This window comes from Heterodontus francisci, chromosome 19, assembly GCF_036365525.1.
Source record: "Heterodontus francisci isolate sHetFra1 chromosome 19, sHetFra1.hap1, whole genome shotgun sequence".
Taxonomy (NCBI): domain Eukaryota; kingdom Metazoa; phylum Chordata; class Chondrichthyes; order Heterodontiformes; family Heterodontidae; genus Heterodontus; species Heterodontus francisci.
Genome location: NC_090389.1, coordinates 73,162,530 through 73,173,241, shown reverse-complemented (window position 1 = coordinate 73,173,241; position 10,712 = coordinate 73,162,530).

The window sequence follows — 10,712 nt, the reverse complement described above, 5'->3', positions numbered from 1 at the left end:
TTTTTTTATTCCTTCATGGGATGTGGGCATCCAACAAGAGAGGGCATAGTTTTAGACTTAGATTTAGGAAATGAAGATGGGCAGGTGGAAGGGGTGGTAGTGGGAGAGCATTTTGGTAGTAGTGATCATAATTCAGTCAGTTTTAACGTAATTATGGAAAAGGACAAGGATAGAACGAGGGTTAGAGTTCTCAATTGGGGCAAGGTCAATTTTACTAAGCTGAGGAGCGATTTAGTGGAAGTGCACTGGAAACAGCTACTTGAAGGTAAATCAGTGTCAGAACAGTGGGAGGCATTCAAAGGGGAGATTCAAGGGATTCAGAGTAAACATGTTCCCGCAAAGAAAAAGGGTGGAACGGCCAAATCTAAAGCCCGATGGATGTCAAGGAATTTACAGGGTAGGATAAGGCAGAAAAGGAAAGCTTATGCCAGAGAGCTCAATACTACAGAAAGCCAAGACGAGTATAGAAAGTGGAGGGGTGAAATCAAAAAGGAAATTAGGAAAGCAAAGGGAGGGCATGAAAGAATATTGGCAAGCAAAATCAAGGTGAACCCAAAGATGTTTTATCAATACATTAAAAGTAAGAGGATAACTAAGGAGAGAATAGGGCCCATAAAAGACCAAAAAGGTAACCTATGTGTAGGGGCTGAAGATGTGGGTATGGTTCTTAATGAATACTTCGTGTCTGTCTTCACAAAAGAGGGGAACAATGCAATGCTGTAGTTAAGGAAGAGAAGCGAAGTATTGGATATGATCAACATAGGGGGAGAGGACTTATTAATGGGATTAGTATCCTTAAAAATTGATAAATCACCAGGGCCGGATGAAATGTACCCCAGACTGTGAAAAGAAGCAAGAGAGGAAATAGCGGAAGGTCTGACCATCATTTTCCAGTCGTCACTGGATACAGGTGTGGTGCCAGAGGATTGGAGGACTGCTAATGTTGTACCTCTGTTTAAAAAGGGACTGAGGGATAGATCAAATAATTACAGGCCAGTCAGTCTAGCCTCAGTAGTGGGCAAATTATTGGAATCTATTCTGAGAGACAGGATAAACTGTCACATAGAAAGGCACAAATTAATCAAGGATAGTCAGCATGGATTTGTTAAGGGAAGATCTCGTCTGACCAACTTGATCAAATTTTTTGAAGAAGTAACAAAGAAGATATGTGAGGTTAGTGCAGTTGATGTGGTCTACGTGGATTTTAGCAAGGCTTTTGACAAGGTCCCACATTGCGGACTGGTTAAAAAACCAAAATCCCATGGGATCCAGGGAATTGCAGCAAGGTGGATACAAAATTGTCTCAGTGGCAGGAAACAAAGGGTAATTGTTGACGGGTGTTTTTACAATCAGAGGACTGTTTGCAGTGGCATTCCGCAGGGCTCAGTACTAGGTCCCCTGCTTTTTGTGGTATATATTAATGATTTGGATGGAAATGTGTGGGGCATGATCAAGAAGTTTGCAGATGACACAAAGATTGGTCGTGTGGTAGATAGCAAGAAGGATAGCTGTAGGCTGCAAGAAGATATTGATGGTCTGGTCAAATGGGCAGAAAAGTGGCAAATGGAATTCAACCCAGAGAAGTGTGAGGTGATGCATTTGAAGAGATCAATCATGGCAAAGGAATACACGATTAATGGGAAAATACTGAGAAGTGTAGACGAAGTGAGGGACCTTGGAGTGAATGTCCACAGATCTCTGAAGGTAGCAGGACAGGTCGATTAGGTGGTTAAGAAGGCATATGGAATCCTTTCCTTTATTAGCCGAGGTATAGAATATAAGAGCAAGGAGGTTATGATGGAACAGTATAAATCATTGGTTAGGCCACAACTTGAGTACTGTACAGTTCTGGTCACCTCATTACAGAAAGGATGTAATTGCACTGGAGAGGGTACAGAGGAGATTTACGAGAATGTTGCCGGGACTGGAAAAATGCAGCTTTGAGGAAAGATTGGATAGGCCAGGGTTGTTCTCCTTAGAACAGAAAAGGCTGAGGGGAGATCTGATTGAAATATACAAAATTTTGAGGGGCCTGGTTAAAGTGGAGGTGAAGGGTCTATTTACCTTAGCAGAGAGGTCAATGCCTAGCGGGCAAAGATTTAAAGTGATTGGTAGAAAGATTAGAGGGAAGATGAGGAAAAGTTTTTTCACCCAGAGGGTGGTAGGGGTCTGGGACTCACTGCCTGAAAGGGTAGTTGAGGCAAAAACCCTCAGCTCATTCAAAAGATGTCTGGATATGCACCTCAAGTGCCGTAATCTTCAAACCGACGGACCAAATGCTGTAAAGTGGGATTAGAATGGGTGGATCGTTTCTCGGCTGGCACAGACATGATGGACCAAGTGGCCTCTTTCTGTGCCATAAACTTTCTATGATTCTATGATTTTATCACTGATTTACCTTGAAAAGGTGGTGGCGATCTGCCTTCTTGAACCGCTGCAGCCCATCTGGTACGGGTACCCACAGTGCTGTTAGGGAGGGAGTTCCAGAATTTGATCCAGTGACAGTGAAGGAACAGTGATAATTTTCCAAGTCAGAACTTTGGGCCTTGGCAACTGATAGCAAGGCCACCAATCATGGAGCGATTAAAATCAGGAATGCGAAAGAGGGCAGAATTGGAGGAGCACAGATATCTTGGAGCATTGTAGGGCTGGATGAGGTTACAGAGAATTTTATTTTATTCATTCATGGGATGTGAGCATCGCTGGCCAGGTCTGCATTTATTGCCCATCCCTAATTGCCCTTGAGAAGGTGGTATTGAGTTGCCTTCATGAACCGCTGCAGTCCATGGGAGGTAGGTACACCTACAGCGCTGTTAGGAAGGGAGTTCCAGGATTTTGACCCAGCGACAGTGAAGGAACGGCGATATAGTTCGAAGTCAGGATGGTGTGTGACTTGGACGGGAACTTGCAGGTGGTGGTGTTCCCATGCATTTGCTGCCCCTGTCCTTCTAGTTGGTAGAGGTCGCGGGATTGGAAGGTGCAGTCTAAAAAGCCTTGGTGCCTTGCTGCAGTTCATCTTGTAGATGGTACACACTGCTGCCAATGTGCGTTGGTGGTGGAGGGAGTGAATGTTTGTGGATGGAGTGCCAATCAAGCAGGCTGCTTTGTCCTGGATGGTGTCGAGCTTCTTGAGTGTTGTTGGAGCTGCACCCATCCAGGCAAGTGGAGAGTATTCCATCACACTCCTGACTTGTGCCTTGTAGATGGGGACAGGCTTTAGGGAGTCAGGAGGTGAGTTACTTGCTGCAGGATTCCTAGCCTCTGACCTGCTCTTGTAGCCAAGGTATTTATATGGCTGCTGCAGTTCAGTTTCTGGTCAATGGTAACCCCCAGGATGTTGATAGTGGGGGATTCAGCGATGGTAATGCCATTGAATATCAAGGGGAGATGGTTAGATTCTCTCTTGTTGGAGATGGTCATTGCCTGGCACTTGTGTGGCACGAATGTTACTTTCCACTTATCAGTCCAAGCCTGAATATTGTCCAAGTTTTGTTGCACTTCTACACGGTCCGCTTCAGTATCTGAGGAGTCGCGAATGGTGCAATCATCGGCGAACATCCCACTTCTGACCTTATGATTGAAGGAAGGTCATTGATGAAGCAGCCGAAGATGGTTGGGCCTAGGACACTACCCTGAGGAACTCCTGCAGTGATGTCCTGGAGCTCAGATGATTGACCTCCAACAACCACAACCATCTTCCTTTGCGCTAGGTATGACTCCAGCCAGCAGAGAGTTTCCCCCCTGATTCCCATTGATTTCAATTTTGCTAGGGCTCCTTGATGCCATACTCAGTCAAATGCTGGCTTGATGTCAAGGGCAGTCACTCTCACCTCACCTCTTGAGTTCAGCCTTTTTGTCAATGTTTGAACCAAGGCTGTAATGAGGTCAGGATCTGAGTGGCCCTGGCGGAACCCAAACTGAGCGTCAGTGAGCAGATTATTGCTAAGCAAGTGCCGCTTGATGGCACTGTTGATGACACCTTCCATCGCTTTCCTGATAATTGAGAGTAGGCTGATGGGGCGGTAATTGGCCGGGTTGTCCTTGTCCTGCTTTTTGTGGACAGGACAACCTGAGCAATTTTCCACATTGCAGGGTAGATGCCAGTGTTGTAGCTGTACTGGAACAGCTTGGTTGGGGCAAGGTCTGGAGCACAGGTCTTCAGGTCTATTGCAGGAATATTGTCAGGGCCCACAGCCTTTGCAGTATCCAGTGCCTTCAGTCGTTTCTTGATATCACGCGGAGTGAATCGAATTGGCTGAAGTCTGGCATCTGTGATGCTGGGGATTTCAGGAGGAGGCCGATGGATCATCAACTCAGCACTTCTGGCTGAAGATTGTTGCAAATGCTTCAGCCTTATCTTTCGCACTGATGTGCTGGACTCCCCCATCATTGAGAAAGGGCATTTTTATGGAGCCACCTCCTCCAGTTAGATATTTAATTGTCTACCACCATTCACGGCTGGATGTGGCAGGACTGCAGAGCTTAGATATGATCCGTTGGTTGTGGGATCACTTCGCTGTGTCTATCGCATGCTGCTTACACAGTTTGTCCTGTGTTGTAGCTTCACCAGGTTGACACCTCATTTTGAGGTATGCCTGGTGCTGCTCCTGGCATGCACTCCTGCACTCCTCATTGAACCAGGGTTGGTCTCCTGGCTTGATGCTAATGGTAGAGTGGGGGATATGCAGGGCCATGAGGTTACAGGTTGTGGTTGAGTACAATTCTGCTGCTGTTGACGGCCCACAGCGCCTTATGGATGCCCAGTTTTGCATTGCGAGATCTGTTCGAAATCTATCCCATTTAGCACAGTGGTAGTGCCACACAGCACAATGGAGGGTATTCTCAATGTGAAGGCGGGACTTCATCTCCACAAGGACTGTGCGGCGGTCACTCCTACCAATGGATAGATGCATCTGCAACAGGCAGATTGGTGAGGACGAGGTCAAGTATGTTTTTCCCACTTGTTGGTTCCTTCACCACCTGCCGCATACCCAGTCTAGCAGCTATGTCCTTTAGGACTCGGCCAGCTCGGTCAGTAGTGGTGCTACCGAGTCACTCTTGGTGATAGACATTGAAGTCCCCCACCCAGGGTACATTCTGTGCCCTTGCCACCCTCAGTGCTTCCTTCAAGTGGTGTTCGACATGAAGGAGTACTGACTCATCTGCTGAGGGAAGGCAGTAGGTGGTAATCAGCAGGAGGTTTCCTTGTCCACGTTTGACCTGATGCCATGAGACTTCATGGGGTCTGGAGTCGATGTTGAGGACTCCCAGTGCAACTCCTTCCCGACTGTATACCACTGAGCCGCCACCTCTACTGGGTCTATCCTGCCGGTGGGACAGGACATATCTGGGGATGTTGATGGCAGCATCTGGGACATTGCCCGTCAGGTATGATTCTGTGAGTTGTGAGGTGAGGGTGAGGCCATGGAGGGATTTGAAAACAAGGATGAGAATTTTAATATTGAGGTGTTAGTTAACCGGGAGCCAATATAAGTCAGAGAGTATAGGGGTGATGGGTGAACAGGACTTATTGCAAGTTAGGATATCGGCAGCAGAATCTTGGATGACTATGAGTTTATGGATGGTGGAAGATGGGATACCGGCAAGGAGTGCATTGCAATAGTCATCTGGAGACAACAAAGGCATGAGTGAGGGTTTCATCAGCAAATGAGCTGAGGAAGGGACAGAGTCAGGCGATGTTACAAAGGTGGAAATAGGCGGTTTTTGTGACGAAGTGGATGGATGCTCACTTTGTGTTCAAATATGATACCAAAGTTGTGAACAGCCAGTAAGAAACACAGAAAGTGCAGGAAATACACATCTGAATCTGAGAGAATTAATGGACAGACCTTTATGTTGGGCAGGAGGCATCTGCCAGGCCTGGGGAGCCAGGCCAGAAATTTTCGCTCCCCAGGCCCTTAATTGATCTTGGGCAGGACTTCCACCTCCTTGAGGCAAGAAGTCCCGCCTAATGTAACTACTGGCCGATCAGCGGGCCAGCAGCTCTTTGTCCCAGCAGCGCCACTGGGAGTGGTGGCTATTGCTGGGACTACACCCAGCCATTGGAGGCAACGGGAAGGACGGCCCACAGGTAAATTTTTAGGACCTCGCCGGGAACAATCAGCCACGCCCCGGAGAGGCAAGGGGGGGTGTCAGTTGGGAGGGGGAAATGTTGTGCGTTAAGGGCAGTTGGGACTTCAGGTGCGGTCCTCTGTGGGGCACAGGGTGCCCGATAAGGAGGTTCCCCCTCCCCCCCCCCAGCCCACAAGAAGGCCACCTGGTTTTACCAGGTGGGGTTCTTGGGGCCTTTGCCATCTGGCTTCCGAGGATAAAATACCAGTGGCGACGGGAGGAGCCCTTATGTGGCAGTTATGACCTGGGGCAGGCAGGCTGTTTCTCGCCGCCGCTGCCCCATGTAAAATTGCAGTTGGGGCGGGAGGGGGCCGAGAATACTACCCCCCACCCCCACCCCACCGCCCCCACGAGTTCCGTTCAATTTTAGGCTCTCCCTCCGCCCCCACCGCTGCCACCAGCCTGCTCATTTGGCGGCTGTAAAATTCCAGCCAGCATTTCAGGTCTGTGATCTTTCAACAGAACTGGTTATGAACAGCCAGGTTCAGCCTCAAGACAGTTGCCAGGGAGAGGGATGGAGTTGGTGGCTAGGGAACTGAGTATGTGGCAGGGACCAAAGACCATGGCTTCGGTCTTCCCAATATACAGATGGAGAAAATTTCTACTCATCCAGTACTGGATGTCGGACAAGCAGTGAGACAATTTAGAGATGGTAGAGGGGTCAAGAGAGGCGGTGTGAGGAAGAGCTGGATATTGACAGCATGCATGTGGAAACTGATGCTGTTTTTAGATGATGTCGCCAAGAGGCAGCATGCAGATGAGAAATAGGAGGGGGCCAAGTAAGAAGACCCTTGAGGAGAAGAACAATAATTTCTACACCAATTGCTGTGAGCAATAAATCAGCGGATGCAGTATCAACTCGTCAATTTGCTGACACTGGTGATAAAAATTATACAGATTTGTAGACAGTGCATAAACCTGCCTGTACCCTGGAGTCAATGGGCAGAAGGGTACGGTAGTGTTGTTGGCATGTTATTGGACTGGTAATCCAGAGGCCTGAACTAATAATCCTGATAATGATTTCAAATCCTACCATGGTAGTTGGCAAATTTGAATTTAGTTTAACGTAAGAATGCTGGCTCACTAACATCCTTACCAGTATACTTTCATGCCAGCTTAACCATCCTCTGAAGTGGCTTAACAAATTAAGGCTTGATCAGTGATGCCCACATCCCAAGAATTAATTTAAAAAAATTCTCCCCTGTACTTCATTGGCTTTAAAGTGCTTTGAGACATCTGATCATCATGAAAAGCTCTATATAAATGCATGTCTTTCTTTTTTTTATGTTTGATGTAGAAGATCATCTGGGTGGTGTAGATAGATAAAAACTAGATGTGGTAATCACACACACTTATATAAGAGAGCTTGCAATTTTCCACCACTTAGAATATGGAAGCTCCATTATGGGCATGTACCTAGTCCATTTTCTTTTAGATAAAAGCAAAATACTGTGGATGCTGGAAATCTGAAATAAAAACAAGAAATGCTGGAGATACTCAGCAGGACTGGCAGCATCTGTGGAAAGAGAAGCAGAGTTAACATTTCGGGTCAGTGACCCTTCTTCGAAACTGACAAATATTAGAAATGTTAAAGGTTATAAGCAAGTGAGGCGGGGGTGGGGCAAGAGATAACAATGGAGAAGGTGTGGATTGGACAAGGCCACATAGCTGACCAAAAAGTCATGGAGCAAAGGCAAACAATATGTTAATAGTGTGTTGCAAGACAAAGCATTAGTACAGATAGGGTGTTAACGGACTGAACATTTTTTTCCGTGTTTTTTTTTCATGTTTGTACTTGCTGCTGTTCAATATTCAGTCTGTTAACACCCTATCTGTACTAGTGCTTTGTCTTTCAACACACCAATCTACACCTTCTCCATTGTTATCTCTTGCCCCACCCCCGCCTCACTTGGTGCTTGCTGAAGGCAGGATAAAATCTGCTTTATAGTTGGAATGATTGACCTCCGAGTCAAACTGGGAATTGGCTTAAATAAGGTGTTGACAATTAGAGGTCAATTGGAGGCAATTTGAATGGTTTACCTGCCGATCAAAGTAATCCCTCATAAAGTAATTAAATAACTAAAGGAGGAATGCTACGAGACTATCTGTTCCCAGCATTGACCAGGAAAGTGACAAATTTGGCAATTCAAATTTGTTTGCTATCTAAATTTTTGTCATCAAAAAGTAATCTGATTCTGATTGTGTGATACTTTTTTTTATCTTTAAAGATTCTGGAAATGTGCCTTTCTCTGCTCTAATTTCTGTATCTGTCCCATTTCTGCTCCACTGTGCAGCATGTGGGGTTGCAATATCTCTAACTTGTTATTGAATTTATGCAAGCATTCCCCCCAATGGGTTAATTTCCTCACTGCACTGAGATTGACTTGTATTTTCTGATGGGTTGGATGTGTTGCAACCCATCAGAATGTACATACAGTAATATTGTTGCGTTACTTGTTATTGGTTGTTTCACATCTCATGGTTGTCTATGGGATGCCTTTGAAACTACAAGGAGATACTGGGTTGTCCTGGAGCCATCAAAAAAACAAACAAAAGTGTCTCCTCTTTAAAGGGGCAAAACTATTTTTAAAAACTACACCGTAAAACAAAGGAAACTTATAAAATTAAATAATATGGCCACTCATGTTGACTATGCACTCCAGTCCCTCAGGTGCTCTGGTCAAGGAAGGCCTCAGTGTACTGGTGGACACCACATGTTCCCTCTCCAGGTCACTTGTTTATGGGATGGAGTCTGAGCAGAAGTTGACACTCCAACAATGTAACAAGCACTGCAATTGAAAAATAGTAATTGGTTTGTGTAAAGATGTTTTGAAACACTATGTAAAAGGCGGTAAATAAATGTTGTTATGACCAACCACTCAAGTCAAAGCCCCCAATCAAAATATACGATTCTGATAGTGCGTTTCTCCCACCACAGTCAATTCAATCCCATCCCTCCACAGATCGCCGAAGATATCATTTTAAACTTTCCAAATTAAAGACCAAGCCAAATTGTACCATCTATTAACACCCGAATGAGGCTAACCAAACCAGGTGTCTTTAAATCAACAAATTAACTGTTTCATTAGAAAAACTAAATTCTTAAACACTACGAAGATATAAACATTTAAAATAGAAAAAATTAGAGTCCTTGCAAATTTATGCTCCTGCCGGATGTAAAAGAGTCCAAGGTTGCTTGAAGTCTTCACAGCCATCCGATGGGGACAAAAGGTAGAACAGTCCATAGTCTAATCCAGAAGTCGATATTGTGGCTTTCCTTCTCCAGCGATGAATTTCTACAATTAACAACTTGCAAATACTTTTTAATGAATCAATTTGGCTTTAGAATTTTTGAGGGATAAAAGATTGTCACAATCTAACTTCCCTTCATCCATCTTAAATTATCAGAAACCTCTGTTTTGGCTTGACGTTTTAGAACGTCGTTAGAGGATAATAAATAAACAGACTAACTTCTCTTCCTTCAGTTTAAATGAGAGCTCTCCTTTCAGGTGCTAACACGTAGCTGTCTGTCTGTGTTCTGTTAGAACAGGCTGTTGGCACTATAAGCCAGTTCAAAATTAAATTGTAACAAGTGTGTCTCTTGACCCTCAGTCCAAGTGGCTGTATCCAAGGCAACGAGAATGCACCCTTTGAATCGCAGTCTCCGAATGGCTGTATCCCAGGGCAATGAAAATGCATTCTTTGACTCAGCTTCTGGAGCCTGCTGCCTTAAAAGCAGTACAGCTCCTTTTCCCAGCCTTAAAGGCACACCACATTTTCCCCCCCAAAAAACTACAGGATCATAACACCTCTGCCCCTGGCAGAATGAAATGCCGTTCCTGAAGTGCGTTTCATTGCAATGGGTTAAAAAATACAAATTGAAATACGCTAACACATTTTTTCTGCATTTACAGGCATACTCTTCTCTAAAATGTTAAGACTACAGCAACAAGTTCCATCAGAACATTTTGGCTTTAAATTTTCAAAAGTTTGTCCCAATTAACCCATTTCAAATTTCCAAGCATAATCTTCCAATTGTTTCATGCCCCTATTGTCCATCATCTCAGCCAGGTGAACTGCACAGCTAGGAGCACTGACCACTACTGGGTTCACTATTCTCTGAGAATTTTCTTCAATATCCCTTCATCTATGTGGCATCACTTGACACTGGAAAACCCTGTCCGGTGTAACAGAAGCTGATTTTTTCTTACCCTGGGGTGTCAAAAGAATTTGACAGTATCCCTCCAACACATCTGTCTCTTTAAGACTCATTGGGTTGTCCACTCTGTCCTTACAGTCCTTTAAATGAGAATTTGGGTAGGAGTCTGCCTTCTTCACCACAGTGACTTGTCTAGAGTCTATGCAAGTTTGAGCCATCCCACCAGATTTAGTCATCAAAACCATCTGCGAATTCCAGCTGTCCTGACTAGGTTCAACAAAGTTGCCCTTCAGCATGCATTGTACCTTTGCTTCCACTTGGGCCTGTCTGTCTGGACCTGAGTAACAAGGATGTTGTTGTAAAGGAATGGTTCCCCCTATACCCACATCATATGTGGCTAAGGTTGTCCATCCCATCCTGG